General features: G+C 40.3%; 1 protein-coding gene and 1 pseudogene across 1 annotated transcript in view; one reads left to right on the top strand and one right to left on the bottom strand.

Moving 5' to 3' along the window:
• The window catches only part of NRG3 (neuregulin 3), a 1,107,294-nt gene that overhangs the window by 125,538 nt on the left and 963,426 nt on the right, over window positions 1–18,330 (top strand). The window lies entirely within an intron of this gene.
• LOC102775191 lies at window positions 5,005–6,353 on the bottom strand (annotated as a pseudogene).

Genomic DNA, 18,330 nt, shown 5'->3' with positions numbered 1-18,330 from the left:
GTAACTCTTCACTCAATTCTTTTATCTTTTCTCATCCATTTACCCTATGGCTTCAGAAGCAGTTCTCACCATGAGCATCAATAAACCAGTCCCATAGTTTTGCAGGTATGTATCCTAGAGTTGAGAGAACTATGCCTTTGTCAACAGCAGCAATGATTTGTCAAAGGCGCTGTGTTAGGGACTTGTTTCCCCCAGATTCATACGTGGAGTTGCTATAACTCCCATTACTTCAATATGTGACTGAATTTGGAGACGGAATTTCTAAAGAGGTAAGAAAGTTAAAATTAATCATTATCCAATATGACTTTTGGATTTAAAAGATGAGACCGTTTGGACATAGACACACACACAGAGGGAAGACCACGTGCAGATACAGAAAGAAGGCGACCATCTATAAGGCAAGGAGAGAGTCCTCAGAAGAAACCAAGCCTGCCCACACTTGATCTTGGACTTCGAGCCTCCAGAATTTCAAGAAGATAAATTTCTGTTTGTTTTTTTTTAAGCCCCTCAGGCAGTGGTATTTGTTATGGCAGCTGTAGCTGTCTCATTTGGTGTCTTCTGACTGCTGCTACACTCTGAGGTGTGGAAGGGTCAGACCAGAAATGCCTGGTAGAGGTGAGAAAGCTGAGGTGTAGGGATAAGAAATGACTTACCCAAGGTCAAGAATGAAAATAGCTAGTAAGTGGAAATGAAATTTTGTAAATCTTGCTGGTGTGTTTTCCATGACAAAGGCTATGTAACAGGATTTCTGAACCTGCTGTCCCTATGCAGTAGATGTGAGTATTTGCTGTGGTCCATTTGTTAGGACCAAAAGCTACACTTCTCTGCAAACGTAGGTTCTGACATTTTGTGAACTAAGATTAAACATTTAAAAACTTCAGAAAGTCCAAAGATGACATATATTAACATTTAAAAATTATCGCTTTTATGTAGCCCATGAAATTATACAGCCCAATGAACATTTGAAAGTTTTAGCCTCTTAATGAGACGTGATAAAACTTGACCAGTGCGTGGGAAAGAAGAGAGCTGATTTTCTCCAACCTTAATGAGCTATGACATTTCCCAAAACAAGCGCTGGGGACTCTCTCAATAAAGTCATCATCGACCTGTTGTTCCTTTGCTTGCCTGCTGCAAACACAGAGAGTCAGTAACGTCAGTACAGTTGCCATCCATGTTCCCTCATTTATCCAGTCCATTTTCCCTTTACGCTGGTGAATAAGACGCGCCTTCAGAACATTCGAGAGTGATGAAAAGGAAATGTGTGTAGTATGTGGAGAGTGAGTCATACTTCAGTGTAATGAGCATCCTTATGTATGTCACCTGATGAAAAGGTGTAAGAGTCTTTCGAGGGTACAAACCTAAAGATCAAATTACTCAGTTGCAAGCCGTGTCTGTGTTTAGCTGTGTAAAGTTAAATAGATCTCCAGTTTATACTCCTCTCTATGATGCATTTGATCCTGTTTCCCCATAATCTATAGCTGATATATTGATTTTTTTTTACAATCAAATAAGCATTTTGTGACAGATGGCTATTATAAGATTGTTACTGATTGACAACTTTTATGTTTATAGGCCATTGAAGTTTCTTCTCACTTCAATTGCCAGTTCATATAATTAGCCCATTTTAAAAAACTTGCCTTCTCTTGCAAATCAATTCGTACATGTTTCTTTTGTTCATTGTATAACATTCCTTTTATTAGTTGTATGGATTGCAAACATATTTTCCCCAGAAGTAAGTTTTTTTTTTCTTTGCATGTAACTGGTTTTATCTTATAAAAGTTTTCAGTATTAATGGGTTCCGAAATGTTTATTTTTTCTTTTATTGTTTTCCTTTGTGTTTCTATCTTGATCTCATCAATATATCTCTATGTTATACTCTTAAAATTTATATATTTATTTATCTGATTTAAGTTATTAATCTAACATAAATTTATTTCATTTTTTATTGTTTGGAGAGAAGTAGAGATCTGATTTTTTCCCTCTCTCCATATGGATAGCCAGTTATTCCTGCACCATTCTTTGAATAGTCTATCTTTTGCTCACAAATTTATAGCCTATTATATTTGAAATCACAGAGAAACATGAATTTATTTTAAAGGTATTTACAGTATTCTGTCACTTTGCTTTATTTGTCTATCCTTTCAGCTGTGTACACTGTTTAATCTCTATAGTTTTATAGTAATACCTGATAAAAGTTAAAACATGTCACCTCTTCTTCTTTTACTTTAAAATTACCTTGATGGATATTGACCTGTAACTCAGCCATATATATTTTAGCTTGAAGTTTTACATTGCATGAAAACACTGATACACTGATAGGATTTTGATTGAAATTGCTTTGAATTTATAGATTATGTATGGCTTTTCTGGATTTCAGGTATATTAACATGATATATTTCTCATTTATTTGTTTTCTTTTATGACATTTAATAAATTATATTATTTTACTGTAACATTTTTTACATGTTTCTTAGTTTAGTGCTATTATTATTAATTTATCTTTACTATGTAGTTTGGAAGGTCAGGAAAAGACATTGACTTTACTTAGATGACAAGAGTGAGAGGCAGGCTAAGTGCTCCAAAGAGCGTGATAGCTGTTGTAAACAGAGTTGTTCCAAAAAGAGTGTTCAATGAAAAGCTAACTGCTGTGTAAGTTAGATAAGCATACTAATCCAAAAGTATAAAAGTCATTGCGGGAAACAAATGCCTATTGAGTACCCCTATCTGTAAGATAGTTTATATCTCACTGAGTTTTTCCCTGGGCAGTGAGGGGGATGAAACCTACCGAAGGCAAGGGCCAAGGCACTCGGCACAAAGCCACTCAGGGTGGTGGCTGCTCGTGTTTTGCCTCATCCACAGTCCTGCCACCCAGTGTCCCATCATCCTTGTTCTGGATCCGTCTCTGGTCGTCTCTTTATTTTGATTTCCGTTTTCCCTCTGCAATCATAAACAACAAAATTTAATAAATCACAAAAAACATTCATGATTTAAAAAATAATCGGACACACTAACATCGCCAAGAATAATTCAAGGCAGTATTGGCTGTGTGAGCTTTTTGGCAAGTTGATGGCTTTAAGGCAACCTCTCAAGCAGTTTTCAATGTAAAGCACGTGCTTGCCTCGCCCTGTCTCCTGACGAAGAGAAGCCCATGGGAAGCTCTGTGCTGTCAGCCCCACACAATGCAATGCTGCAGCCTCAGTTTGCTTTTTCAGGTTCAAGTATGAAGTTGATTTGGGAATTTACTGGTTTAGGTTGGATGTGCTGCCACTCCCAGATGTATCAACTATGCATTTTCTCTAAAAACCATATTACTATGTTGCCTTTATTCATCAATGATACTTGAATAGAAGGAAGTAATAAAATATTAATATCCATTTATTCATATGAGGAACAGTCATGTAGAAATTTCTGAGATGTAAAGTGAGATGTATTGATTCTAGAAATAAGAAACCTCGGAATGACAAGCCTGCACAAGCTGGGGTTGTCCATCACCCGAGGTGCACCTGCGCTGTCTTCTGCACCTGAGATGGAAGACGAGGCTCTGTCTTTTTATTTCCCCTCGAAATCAGATGCAGGGTTCTTCGGGTCTTTAGGGACTTCAGGAAGTCAAGCATTTTACCAGACACATGTGTTTGGTGTGTGAACAGAGGCCGAGTGGGCTGGAAGGCTCTGTGTGCAGAGATTTGGGTCCTGTTCTGACATCTCTTCATTTGGGGCATCTTCCACCAAAGCCCATCTTCACTCAGGCCCTGGCAGGTGGGACGGCCCCTTCTGGGCATGGTAGAGGCTCATCACACTGAGGGAAGCTGGTCCAGTTGGCCAGTGTGCAGCAGTTCACAAGAAAATGCTTGTTCTCCTAATAGGGTCTTATTGGGAATTTGGAAAGGGGAGCTCCATCTTTCTAGGGGACAGTATTGTGCATTGATGAAGGGGAGTGATAAAGCGCTGGGTCCGACTGTTCAGCCCACCGAGGCCTCTTTTGAACATTTGCTTGGTGGAGGACCAATGACAACCCATTTACCAGGGAGGCCCTGAGACACAGGGCAGAATAGAAGCACAGCAAGAATCTGAATTCTGACCCAGTCATACCAGCAGTTGCTATGAGCTGCCCTGTTTTGGGAGGTTTTTCATTGATCAACAAGAGAAGGAGAAGCTATGCTTGTTTGTTTTCTCTCTGACATGGGGAAGTACAGACAACAGGGCTCAGCCAGGTGAGGTCTGAGGGGTAGGGTGGCTCCATCACTGGGCGTCCATGAATCGTTAACTGCGAGATGTTTCCCTAAGGTTCTTCCAGGCACGTGGTGAGGGGGTTTCCATACACTTTACGTAAGATTTAACCATCAAGTGATATAATAACCATCAAGTGATATATAATAATAATAGACTAGTTTACTCCGTTTTACAGATGAGGAACCTGAGTCTTGGGGCAGTTAAGACTGGCCAGCGTCATAAATAGGCGTGGTATTGGGGAGACAGAGTATCTAAACCCAGGAGTCTAACTGAAATGTGTACTGGGAACCACGCTGCCGTGCCACTTGGTTTTTTCAAATTGAGTATTTTATTAACATAGCGGCTGTCTTTGTAACACGTGTACACACAATCACACACTCAGTGATCTGCCTGGGGGTTAAAAAGTCTACCTGTGCCTGAGGGATAAATGAAAAAAAAATGTTTTAAATGTAGGCTCTTAGTATCATAGGCGATTATGTCCACATCACTTACAAAGCTATCACCAAACTCTGGTCTAGAAAACAGTTTGTGAGGGAAGGAAAAAATCTGGGGGAAAATTCAACAGTGGCACAGCAGAGCTCTCAATATAGAAAGCTGACGAAATGTGGAATTGGCCAGATACGGAGAGAGGTTTGTCAATGGGCAGGCAGTAGAGAAGCTGGTATGAAAGAGGCGTCTGCAGTCATTCTTCCTCACAGTATTGTGCAGAGTCACCTAGAAAGCCCTGGCACCAGTTTCAGAACTTTCCCAATTGCAGAGGCCTTACCTCATCTCTTAGGGAAATCGACCCATCTGAGGGATGTCTTTAAAGGTCTCAAGGCAGATGGGTCCTGCTGTCCAGAAAGGATCCCATCTGTGATTGTTTGGCATCATCACAAGCTGCTGGCCTTTGTGGATCCATCCCGACTCCAGCTCTCCCGGGACCACAGTGCCTGTGTCCTGTATTGATCCACAGTTGGTAGCCCGGTTGGTCCATCAACTGATCTATTGAAGTTTGGCAAATTATCCAGATATGGAATAAATGGTAATCCAATGTACCGAGGACAGACGTCTGATTGCTGTTTAAGATTTGCTCAAGTCACTCCTGAGCAAGGCATAAAGGGAATGTTCATTTCGGGATTGAAGCCAATTTTTTTCATCTTCATATCTCCCATTGCTCCAACTCACTGTTGGATCACCCATCTCATTAGTCAGCACAATTAAGTGTTTTACACCTGCTGTCTTTGCCAGCATCGTGTGTTCTGTTGTCTGCGCTCCTTTTTCAAGTCCAGGTTCAGAATCCCTTTCCTGGCAGAGATAACGAGTACAGCCAGCTCAGGCTCAGGAGCACCACCCTCATATTTGAGACAAAGCTCCTGTGGCTGGGGCATCTGGAATTGTGAAATGCTTTTCTGTTTCAAAATGGTCACAGCCCACTTCTCCTGTTTTACTCTTATTTGTTCTTCCCAGTTTGTGTCTAAGTCCCAAGACAATTTCCAAGTTTCTGTTTTTCTCTTTAGCTTCTTTTTCATATTTCTCAGGTGTCCTTTTGTCAACCATCCCAGTCAGAGGCGCTCTTTGCCCCCCATTGTCTGATCTGCCAGCACGTGCCCACTGAATGCCACACTTGCATGCTCCGTTTGAGGAGCCCCTGGTGGGGCAGACACAGGTGTAGTTTCCTCTTCTCCTCCCCATGTGCCAACACTTGTTACTCGTTGTTGTGTTGAAGTGATATCTCAGTGTGGTTTTTAATTGCGTTTCCCTGATGGTTAGTGATGTTGAGGGTCTTTTCATGTACCCGTTGGCCGTCTGTATGTCTTCTTTGGAAAACTGTATTCAGATCCTCTGCCTATTTTTAAATCAAATTGTTTGTTTCTTTGTTGTTGAATTGTATGAGCTCTTTATATTATTTGGATATTAAATCCTTATTAAGTGTGTGATTTGCACATATTTTCTCTCATTTGGTAGGTTGCCTTTTCATTTTGTTGATGATTTTCTTTGCTGTGAAGAAGTTTTAGTTTGATGTAGGCCTACTTATTTATTTTTTCTTTTGTTGCCTTTGATATTGCTGTCAAACCTGAAGAATCATTTTCAAGACCAATGTCAGTTTCATTTTCTTTCATGTCGCTGTCTAGTTTCCCCATCACCACTCACTGAAGAAACTGTTCTTTCCCCATTGCGTTTTCTTCAGAGCTGGTGTGTGAGGGGTGTGTGTGTGTGTGTGTGTGTGTGTGTGTTGTGTGTGTGTGTGTGAAACATCTCTGTTCTTTCTGCAGTTGTTGAAAGTGCCTCTTTAAAAGAAACAAAGCATGATAGAATTGCTAAACATAATAGTAGTATTTATTGAGCTCCCAGGGGCCAAACATTATTCTATGTAACTTTTCATGTATTATCTCATGTAATTCTCACATAAGTCCTATGAACCGCAGAGAATTAAGTGTCTTGCCTAGGATCATAATGCAAGCAAGAAAGATCTGGACTGGGCTAGAAGAATTAGCCTAATGTTGATAAGTATTGAGGATGACATATAACAGGTGGGTGGAGCTGATCTACAACCTGACAGAAGGAGCATGAAGGTTGTAAGTTCTGGGAGGAGGTCTCAGTCCTGGACAGCAGTGTGAAACCAGAGATGTATGCAGAGGAGAAGAGGAGCTTAAATATAGCTGGTGAGAGGGAGAAGAGAGGAAGAGACTGGAGAGATTCTAGAAGGTAGAATATCCAGACCCATGAGTGAGGAGCAGAGATGAAGAGTGGGAGAAAAGGGCAGTGTGCGTTCTGTGTAAATGAAGAGAATGGATTCTCTTGCAAGCTTTTAGAGATCCCTAGTCCACAAATAGGAAATGTAGGAATTGATCTGTTTTCTTTAAGCCAAGCATATTTCTCAGTATGGTGTGTGAAGTTTCTCTCTAGAGTCTGCATTGGAATCATCATATGGTTTGAGACACTCCCTTCCGGGTGGGGGCAACAGCGCAGTAGTCAGCATTGCCTTAAAACGTGAAGGAGGAACAGGTGACATTTCTCACTTGGGTTCTGTGGAAAAGAGAGTATGACAGTTGATTAATGCAGCACCAGATTAATCTGTCACAAGATTTTGAAGGCACTACTTTGAAACATGTCATTTCGCTTAACAGACTTTCCTAGATTTTCTCAGGGAAGATCTCTGTGAATTGATTATTGAGAGTTCAATATAGATTTGAGAATATTACTGTGTGAAAAAAAAGCCAGGGAAAAACTTTTGTCTTCACTCTTTATCAGCTATATGATACTGAGTAAATAATGTTATTTTATGAACTGCAGTGCTTTATCAGTGAATTGAATGGGGAGTGTAGGATGGGAGATGCCAGGGAAGTGAGTTAAGGCCAGAAGAATAAAGACATCATTTGCCATATTTCAGTTTTCCTCAAAATGTAGACACAGAGCAAATCTTAATTTTTTAGTAGGAGAGTCATATAATCAAACCTGTGTTTTAGAAAGATGATTGGAAATGGTGTCAAGGATGGATTGGAGGGAGAAAAGTTGAGGACACTTTCATAGTTTATTTAGTTTTTGATACTTAGCATCTTTTTTCCTGTAGTTATTTGCAAATCATATATTTAATGAAGTATCTATTCATGTAGTTTTTTCTTTTACTATGATAAAATACACATTATATAAAATGTGCTATCTTCATCACATTTTTTTGTTAATCCCCACCTGAGGACATTTTTTTTCCATTGATTTTTAGAGAGAACAGAAGGGAGGGGTGGGGGAGAGAGAGAGCGAAACATCGATGTGAGAGAGTCATGTTGATTGTGTGTCACCTGTACATGCCCTGACCAGGGCTGGGATCAACCCTGCAACCCAGGTACATGCCCTTGACCGGATTCAAACCTGTGACCCTTCACTGTGCCAAAGTGGCTACGACTTAAACACTTTTAAGAGTACAGTTTAGTGGCATTAAACACATGCATAACACTGTGCAGCCATCTAGATAACTTTTATCTTGTAAAACTGAAGCTCTATTCCAGTTAAACTATAACCACCCGCCCCTACCCTCACCCCTAAAAGTCACCTTTCTAGCTTCTGTCTTTATGATATTGACTACTCTAAGCACCTAATGGGAGTGGGGTTGTACAGTACTTGTCTGTTCCTGACTTACTTATTTCATAAAGCATGTCCTCAACTTTCATCCATGTTGCAGCTTGTGTCAGAATTTCCAACTTTTTTAGGCTGAAGAATATTTCACTGTGTGTTTAGACCACATTTTGCTTTTCTATTCATCTGTTGATGAACACTTGGTTGCTTTCATGTTTTAGCTCTTGTGAACAATGCTGCTATGCACATGGGTGTACAAGTACCTCTTCAAGATTTTGCTTTCAATTTGTTTGGGATTCCAGAAGTGGGATTGCTAAATCACATGGTAATTCTATTTTTAAACTTTGAGGAACTGCCACGCCATTTCTCCAGTAGCTAGAGCAGTTGGCATTCTCACCAGCCGTGCACAAGGGTTCCGCATCTTTGTGAACACTGGTTAGTTTTGTTTTTGATAGTATCTATCCTGATGGCTGGGAGAAACACTTGGACGTTTTCAAGTGAAAGGTAATGAGGGTCAGGGTGAGGCATCGCCATGGGAAATAAAAGGTGGGGAACTCGGGTGGGAGATTTTTCGAACGTGCAAGCAATTGAGTGTTGACTGAATAGTCTTATATGAGAGGATGAATTATATGTTCAACTTTGAAATTTTGACAAGTGTCCAATTTTGACAAAAGTGATATCGTTAGAATCAGGTAGGACATAAAAGATGGAGACTAGGATTTCTTGAGGGGCACTTTCATGTTTATTAATTTATTAATATTTATACAGATTTTCAAAGGAAGAATTTTGTTGAAGCACAATTACAAATTTTTAAAAATTTCAGATTTGTAGAAAAAAGTTTTACCTTCTGGAAAACTGTAAATTTTGATTATATGTGTTGCTGAAACTATCAGTTAGAAAACAGCATAAGATGTTGCTTGCAATTACTTTAACAAAATAATAACATATTTGTAGAATATTTTATAAATTGCAAGTCTCCTTTATATAAACTGTCTTTAATATTTGAAAAGATACATGATACTTTTATTTAGTGATATCCATCAAATCCCTTTTGAGTACCCACTGGGACCAGGAACTGTCCGGGCTCTGGAGACATACCCCGCTCTCACAGAGCATAGATTCTAGGGATAAGCCCCCGAGTTCAGGTATCCATAATAGGAATTCTTGACTTGGGTCCTGGCAGGGATTTGGGGATAAGGAGGTTCTGTGATCCCAGTAAAATTTCCAAGAAGGGATTTTTATCAGATTTTCAAAGACGTCTATAATCCTAAACTGGTCAGGACCCATCGTCTTCAAGTTAACTGACCTGCCCAAGATCCCAGGAATCACGTGACCACCTGGGTCTTTGGCCATCGGTTTCATGCACACCGCAGGGCCATGCTGCTGCTCAGCGTTAATTGTGTCATCCTGCTCTAAGGAATGATCCATCTTCCCATGATTTCATAGATCATTTAATATCCTTATTGTAAAAGTGACTTCAGTACTTAACGGATTTTCTAAAACAGTAGACTGGCATTAGTTTCTCAGAGCTTTTGACACACTGCCAGCTCTGCCGGGGGTGAGGCAGGGTCCCTGTGTCTTTGTTGGAGAGGAGCATGACAAGGCTGCTGAAGAAGCACCAGTGGCTTTTCTTTGATCGCCTTAAGGAAGCAGAAACGTGTGCCATTCCTACAAGATAGTCAGCCCTGGATTGCAGGACACAGACCGGTGCCTTGGAAATGGCCTTCGTGACTCACTGCAGCGGGGGCTTGGAGCTCTGTGGTGAAACATCCTTTACATGTACACACTCCCACCTGACCTTGGGTCAGGCATTTCCAATTCATTGAGAAGTGCAGCAAGTGGAACCACGTGCTGGTGAGCTCTCACAGCATGCGGAGCAAGGCTGCCTGGGACTGAGTAACATGGGGACTCTATTGATTTTCTAGATGCTTTTGCCATATACTCCTAAACTCGGTCTGGGAATTAAGTCAGTTGCCAGAGATGGTACCGAGGGCAAAAAGAAAGCCTAAATAAGCCTAAATATTAAAAGTTAAAATGGAATCCCTCCACCCCCGGCCTCAGAAATAAAGTAAATTTTCCTGGAAGAATAAAGTAGAGAAATTTGCTTACAGGCTATCTAGTATCTTAGCAATGAACGGAAATTAGGCAGACATATTTAAGCAGGAATTAGCTTTGTAGTTTATAGCACTGCCCTAGCAGAACATCAATCAGAATGCACCTGAATAGTCCCACCTTCTAAAACATTTTCTGAAGCCAAATTTAACTTTGTTCAGGGATAATAAAGAATCTCTAATTTGTTTATTGAATCCTCAGGAGTTTTGCTACTCTGATTACCAAGCATTGAAGCAATAATTTGTTGTTGAATCAGGAAAACAAGAAGATAATTTTATATCAGCCTGATGGGGTTGTTTACTGAAACTCTAACAAGCTGTTGGGACATGCATGCACACACACACACACACACACACACACACTTCCTTTGACTTAGGATTAAGTCTTTCTGATTTGAAGTAATAATTTTAGATAATGCTTGGTTGGCAAATGTGATTCCTGACCTGTGGCTTTTTTTCCAAATTTTTGTCTTTTGAGTCTAGCTAAAAAGCTGCAATGTTTGCATGAGGTGTTTTTTATTTTTTGTTTTGTTTTGTTTTTTTCCTTCTCACTTTAATTATAGTATTTTCTGAAAGAGAGCATGACCTTCTGAATATCCATCATTTTGAATAATTAGAAAGGCAGTGTGTATTAAAAAAACATTTCGTTTTCAAAACTGAGTTATCAGCTGCTACAGTGGTGTGTGCATTTTTTGGGACACCCTGTATTTAGCCATCTGGTAAGACGTGTTCTCAGCACTTACACTGTGACTGTGCTGTGCTGCCTTCCAGTGTTTGGAGATTTAGACAAGCAGATTGTGGTCCAGGTTTATCAAGGTGACTGTACTCTGTGTGGGGAGGTTGGAGATCAAGGGCTAATTAACACAAGAAACTGAATGAAAGTCTCACTAATTGAGGAGGAGGGGACAGCCTTATCCTGCAGAAGGCACCTGGGGATCTAAATGGGGAGAAGGCCTGTAGGATTAAGATAAGGCAGGGGTGGGCAAACTTTTTGACTCAAGGGCCACAGTGGGTTCTTAAACTGGACGGGAGGGCCGGAACAAAAGCATGTATGGAGTGTTTGTGTGAACTAATATAAATTCAAAGCAAACATCATTACATAAAAGGGTACGGTCTTTTTTTTCAATAGTTTTATTCATTTCAAACGGGCCGGATCCGGCCCGCGGGCCGTAGTTTGCCCACGGCTGCTAGATAGAAATGTTAGTACTTCCTCATTGAATCAGCCGTATTTCATGGTGAGGGAATATTTTCATTCTGAAAGCTGTCAGCCAATGCAAGAAAGGCACTGCCTACGTCACAGCTCACCGCAGTATTTGTGGTGTTTCCTCATTATTGGTGTGGCTTCTTCAATGGATTTCCTTATGAAGGTATCTGTCTTTAGGTTGAGACCTAAAGTATCAATGGATGCTGCCTTTTAGGGAGGAAAATCATAAAATCAACTGAGCACTTAAATTTTACTATCCCATGCTGAGAAGCACTATAAGCATAAAAGCCACATTGACATTCAAACATTTGGCACCAAGAAAACAAAAACAAAAACAAACACACACACACACACACACACACACACACACACAAAACACAACAACACACGGAATGTAAAGTTTCATTTCATTTTTATATTGAATTCAGGTTTAAATGATAATACTTTTATATATTGTGTAAAGTAAAATATATTATTAAAATTAATTTCACCTCTGTCTTTTGCCTTCTTTGACAAGGCTGCCAGAAATTTTTAAATTAAGTAGGTGCTCTCATTATTAATATTTGCTTGGGAAGTGCTGCCTTAGATGATGCTTATGGAACTGTTGTTATAAGAATTCTATATAAGACAAGAGGATTCACCCAGGCAATAAAGCAGAATCCAAGTGTGTGCCCTGCAGGGACTGGGCTCAGTCCCAGCTCTGACCGTGACTCCTCCGTAACTCGGTCACTTTCCCTGCCTTGACTGAGGTTTTCATCTGAACAATGAGGGAAGGATTCAAAGGTGGAAGATCTGGATGTCCCTTCTCACATTAAATCCAGCTACTCAGCCATCTTCAGGGGCACAGTCTCCCGAAAGCCTAGCAGATGAAACAGTCTTCCTCATTCCAGTCCTTCCTTTAGTTCAGAGGTGAAGTTGTAATTACTGTCCTTTGGAGCTTCCTCCAGCAACCTGAGGCTGGAGCATAACATCTTTCAATCTGTTCAGCTCTGAGGGAAGCAAATGGATATGTTGTGATTTACACGGATCAGCAATGATATTTTGCAAGCAAATTTCCAGCATTCCTTGAAAATGGTCAGATATGCCTAAAAGTCAATCATGTTTAGATGTTTAGTCCCAGTGGTTTTTATGATGCCATTGCAAACACCTTTACTGGATTTTTAAAATCCTTATTTTTAAAATTAATACTGGAACACCTGTTTCTAACTTTACCCCATTGTTTAGCTTTTAAAGTTAAGTTGAAGAACCTTTTGATATTAGAAGGAATGAAACTTGTTTATTATCAAAGGTAGAAATGCAGATTGTCATACACAAAATGTGAAAATTACTTAAATCTCTCTGATTTTTTTCAATGTCCATATATTTGACAGTAATAATGAATTTGGGTATATGTTGTACTTTGAAAACTTTTAACTAGTGTGCTAATTTGGGATATATGGGTAATTTAGAGCAGTTATTCTTATATATATTCTTATGGTTATATTCCTGTGATAATTCATTTAGAGTCATTTCTTAGTAGAAATGGAGGACATGCATATTTAAAGACTTTTCATATTTATTATGATATTTACTTGCAGAAAGCTTGAATTTTCAGCTCATGCTTCCATTAGCATAGTCTGAGCCTGCCTGTCCCCTGGAACCTCAGCTACACTGAAATTACGGTTTTAAGTCTTGATAAATCAATGGGAGAAAAATTGTGTTTTGTTTTTGTTTGAATTTGTATTTCTTAGATTTCTAGGATGATCAGACATTGTTTAATGCACATATTGGCAACTTCTAATTAATTTTTAATATCTTATTCCTGGGGTTTATTTATTCTATCTACTTTGTTATTTGAGATAATTTTCCTTTTTGACAGGTGAGTTGATTTGGATCATATGGAAGCTTCCAAGTCTTTCCTCCCTGCTTTGACTGCAAGCTCATTCCATCATAGAAAGATCCCTCTATCCCTCCCTATGGTTGGCTGCACACACACACGCACACACACAGACACACGGACACACACACACATGGACACACACACACAGATAAACACAGTGGGGAGAAAATTTCTGTGGTCCCCATCCTACCATGTGTCCAGGATATGATCAAGTCTTTACAAGAAGAGAAAGGTATTTTAACCCCATTTATGGTCCTTCTATGAAAGTGTTTAATGGACCAGGTGTTTGTAGATTTCTTCCTAAAGCAAATGAAAAACCCTCCTAGGTAACTATATTAAGGTCTCTGTTATAAAGAAAGGTTACCAATCTGTTGGGTTACCACAGTTTACTTATTTGAACCACATTGGTATATCCCCTTATAAAATCATCTTTATTGAGCTGTCATTACAAAGCCATTAAAACAGTGGTTCTCAACCTTGGCTGCACATTAGAATCACCTGGGAATCTTTTTAAAATCCTGATTTCTGGGCCAGTCAATGATTCTCTCACATCATTGACGTTTCTGTCTCTCTATCCCTCTCTGAAATTAATAAAAATATGTTAGAAAATAAAAAATAAAATAAAATATATTAAAAAAGATAAAAAAATTAAGTGCTGGAAAAACATTACTCTTTTTTTATAAAATATATTTTTTTGGTTTTTTTACAGAGAGGAAGGGAGAGAGATAGAGAGCTAGAAACATCGATGAGAGAGGAACATCCATCAGCTGCCTCCTGCACATCTCCTACTAGGGATGCACCCGCAACCCAGGTACATGCCCTTGACCGGAATCGAACCCGGGACCCTTCAGTCCGCAGGCCGACGCTCTATCCACTGAGCCAAACCGGTTTTGGCGGAAAAACATTACTCTTGATTTTTTTCCTAATACTTCTTAACTGATCATATTGCAGGTTTTGCTTGGTTGCTTAGAGAGTCAGAGCCAAATTTAAAGCTTAATCACAGTGATAGTATTGCCTGTGTTTGACATATTTTTATGCTCTAATTATTAAGTGAATTTTATATTTTTACTCAAAATTTATTATTTATTATTAGTTGGAACACAGAATTTTTATGTATTGTGTTGGGGTTTGTTTTGGTTCTTGGTCTCTCCAAAAGCAACAACAACAACATATCCATTTTGGAAGAGGCGTAAGGTATTAATAGAAAAAGGACTAACCAGTCTCCAGTATCATGTTTCTGAAAAGAGAAAGGCCTAAGAACAGTTTTTACAAGCTTGGTCAGGTACTATTAGTCATTGTTTTCATAATGATTTTAAGGTTTTAACAGCAAAAAATAGAATACAGTAAGCATGCATTTTTCCAATCTGCTTCTAGGCAAAAGAGCTGCTACCATACTTTCAGGTAAAATGTTGGAAATCACCTGTATCAGTCTGAGGCTCTTCATTTTTAGTTAGTTAGTTAGTTTGTTTTAATGTCAAAATGTTTCTTCAGGTAAATACCCAAGTATCAATCTCCTGTTTCAGGATATTTCTGTTTATTCACTGAGCAGTTCATGGTTTTAAATCAGTTGGTTTTCACAAGAATAAGTGAACAATACAAGATATATTTATAGGTATCACCTCAGCTTTCTGAGTGTCCTTTGTGGCTGCTCAGTGGTACGGTCCTGGGAGACCTAATATAAGCAGCTGAAGTCACCTAACTGCTATCTACTTATTCAGGGTTCAGCGTTTTATTTACTTATTCATTTATTTACTTACTTTTTATATTTTTATTGATTTCAGAGAGAAAGGGAGAAGGAGAAAGAGATAGAAATATCAATGATGAGAGAGAATCATTGATGGGCTGCCTCCTGCATGCCCCACACTGGGGATCAAGCCTGCAACACAGTCATGTGCCCTGACCAGGGATGGAACCTGTGACCTCTTGTTTCCTGGGTCAATGCTCAACCTCTGAGCCACACCCTGCTGGGCCAGGATTCAGCATGCTAATAGAAACATGTTTTAGAAAGCTAAGCAAAGTATAAAGTAAAAGATGTGCTGCTGAAAGTTAAGTTTTTATTAATATTCTTTGATTCAAATTATAGGCTTTTGTTTCCCCAGTCTTTTGGAGGTTAGCGAGGTCATCTGGTCCCACACATCTTTATGGGGAGCTATTTGCATTATGGTTTTCAAGGTATTTCTTCTCCAGGGAAATAATTTTAACGATGTTTGAAAGGATGAATTTAAAAGATTATTAACTCTTCCTCAAATTTCAAAATGATGTTTCTGTCATAGCAGACAATTTTCTTCCTGTGCATTAAAGAATGATATGAGGAAAGCATTAACCACATCACCATATTTAAATGCTGCTTGGATATTGTCACTCTCTTGCTAATTTTTTTAGTGGGTACAATTCACATTCAAAATGAACTTCCTATCCAGGCATCAGGTAGAACTTGAGCTGATGGAGCTGAGGTGCTGCTGTGAATGTAGGTGTGGTACATCGCAGCCTCTCTCCCATGCAGATTTTGGAAAGACGCAAACCTACGGAGCCTCCAATCGGGCAGCTGTGCCCACTCACACCGAGGCTGCAGGGAGCTTCCAGAGTGGGGGTGTGGACAAGGGGAGGGGAGAGGCACAGTCAGGAGGTAGGGGCCAGGAAGGAAGGACAGCAAGTTGGTTGGAGACTTGGCTCAGAATCCAAGCTCTGGGAGAATGCTCATGGAAGCAGTGAGTCCTGGATTCGGTCCCATCCAGTATCCACGCTCAACCTCCCTCTCTCTGGCTGGCTTCTATGAAAACAGCTGGGAAGGTTGTTCCCAACTTTCATTTTAATGGGGTTTGTCATAGGATGGTGTTTAGTAAGTGGAATTCTGTTTCACTGCCTCTTCCCCATTGTTTATCTTCTTGCCTTAAACACCGGTGCTGGGTCTAGAATTGCGGTTATGCAGGGGGCATCTAGTGAACATGAAGAAAGACGGTGTCATGCCCAGGCTTCTCTGGGTTTCTGCCCACCTACCAGACTTCTGGCCACAGGAGTCAAAACAGACCCTGAGTTAGAGTCAGAGTTTCTGTGACTTGCATCCAGATGCATTCCTACTTGATATACTTTGCCACCTTTACCTGCATTTGCCTTCTGTTCTTCAATAATCTTACTCCCCAAATAAGGGAGGTGCAAGAATATAAAACTCAAGTTCTCATCCCAACACTTCTTAAAGCCTGATACGTCCCATCTGCTTAGCCAGGATGCTCTCTGCCTGGGAGGTACTTAAACGTTGCCTGTTGAAGGGATGGGAAGGAGAAGAACCCGACACAAATGCAGCGATTGATCCCTTTGGCGTTCTCTCACCCCGTGTTCCCCTGTGCACAGCAGCCTTGTACTCTGACGTGCTACTTCCGCCCCCATCTCTACTCCTACAAAACCCTTGCCCTGGTGTTCGAGTGTTGTGAGGACTCATCTCTGTTTTTGGCTGCTCCTTCTGGTCGGTGAAGAGGGAGGCCTGAGTTCCTCAAGGTATTGTATGAACCTTGACTATATTTACAAAAAGCACAAAAGAACTAAGAAATATGTTCACCATGTAAAAATTTACATGGAGCTCGAACCAGTAGCTCTCGCAGACCTGAGTGGTGACGGCATGGCTTGATGAAGACAGGTCTTCAGACCATCACAGTTATGTTTGCAACCCATTGTTGGCCCTGCTGGCTGTGTGATGTTGCCTGTTTTTCAGAGTGTTTGGGATTAGAGGACTTTTTGTGTGTCTGTGTGTGTGTGGCATGTAGTAGGGAATTAATAAATGATAACTGTTAGTTTAACAGTTATAGTTAATCCTGCAATATGGTGTTTGGAAGGTGTAATTGTATCAAAACAAAATAAGCAATGTAGTAAGTCCTTTTAGACCTACATCTTATTTTAGAGTAATCTTTCTGATCACCTTAACTCTTCCCTGAGGTGCTTTTGATTGGTTCTGTGCTCCGTTCAAAGGTGTCAGTCAACATTGTCCTATGTTCGCTACCCGCCTCACTGTTTTATCTGCTGGGGCCCACACAGATGACCAGTTCCAGAGATTTCGCTGGTTGTCATTTATAGAACTTTTTTAAATGAAAGAAAGGCGAGCAACTAGATCTTCTAGTGCACTAGTTGGGAGCCAACAGCAGATTGGTGTTCTGGTGGCCCTGCAGTGGGATGGTAACCTTCAAAATCATTAATTAATGTTGATGTGTAATGAGCTAATTAGGACTTTGGGGCATTTTGACACTTCCAGTGGCTTATTTAATTATCTGAAGGAGGCTTTTACCATCTCAAGAGGTGTGATGACCTGCCTTTGGGAACTAAAGAACCACCTTAGAAAACAATCGAGCATCCCTCATGTTGGCAAAGGACTTCTCGACTTCTCAGAAGAATGTTTCCTTTGAAAAAACTGCCCTCAGACACAAATCCTGGTGTGAAATCATACACAGGGACTTTGACACAGTGGTGTTATAGAGGAGTTGCTCCTTCTTGATTGGCGGGGTGTTTTCCGAGATCAGAACAAAAACCAGAGCCTCACTTACTTAAATCCTTGCCCGGAGCTAGATTGTTCCCCAGGAAGCAAGGCTCTCTGGGAGGGCAGCCAACGGTGCCCCTAGAAAACATGCGGAGAGAGGCTCATGCAAGCAGATAGAATGAGGCTGTTCGGCTCCCCCAGACCTTTGCTTATTTCCTTAGTCAGGAAATATCACAGAAAATGGAAGTGGCCATGATGTTGACACTAACAATGATTGAGTTCAATGAGTGATGGCCGCACGGGCAGTGTGCAGGAAGCAGGCACGGCACAGTGGTCTGTACACACCTCTAGGTCACAGTGTACGGGGCTCTGGGTTTTACCTTATATTCGA

This window comes from Myotis davidii, unplaced genomic scaffold, assembly GCF_000327345.1.
Source record: "Myotis davidii unplaced genomic scaffold, ASM32734v1 scaffold112, whole genome shotgun sequence".
Lineage (NCBI taxonomy): Eukaryota > Metazoa > Chordata > Mammalia > Chiroptera > Vespertilionidae > Myotis > Myotis davidii.
Note: the sequence above shows the minus strand (reverse complement) of the source record. Positions and strands in the feature narration are given on the sequence as shown.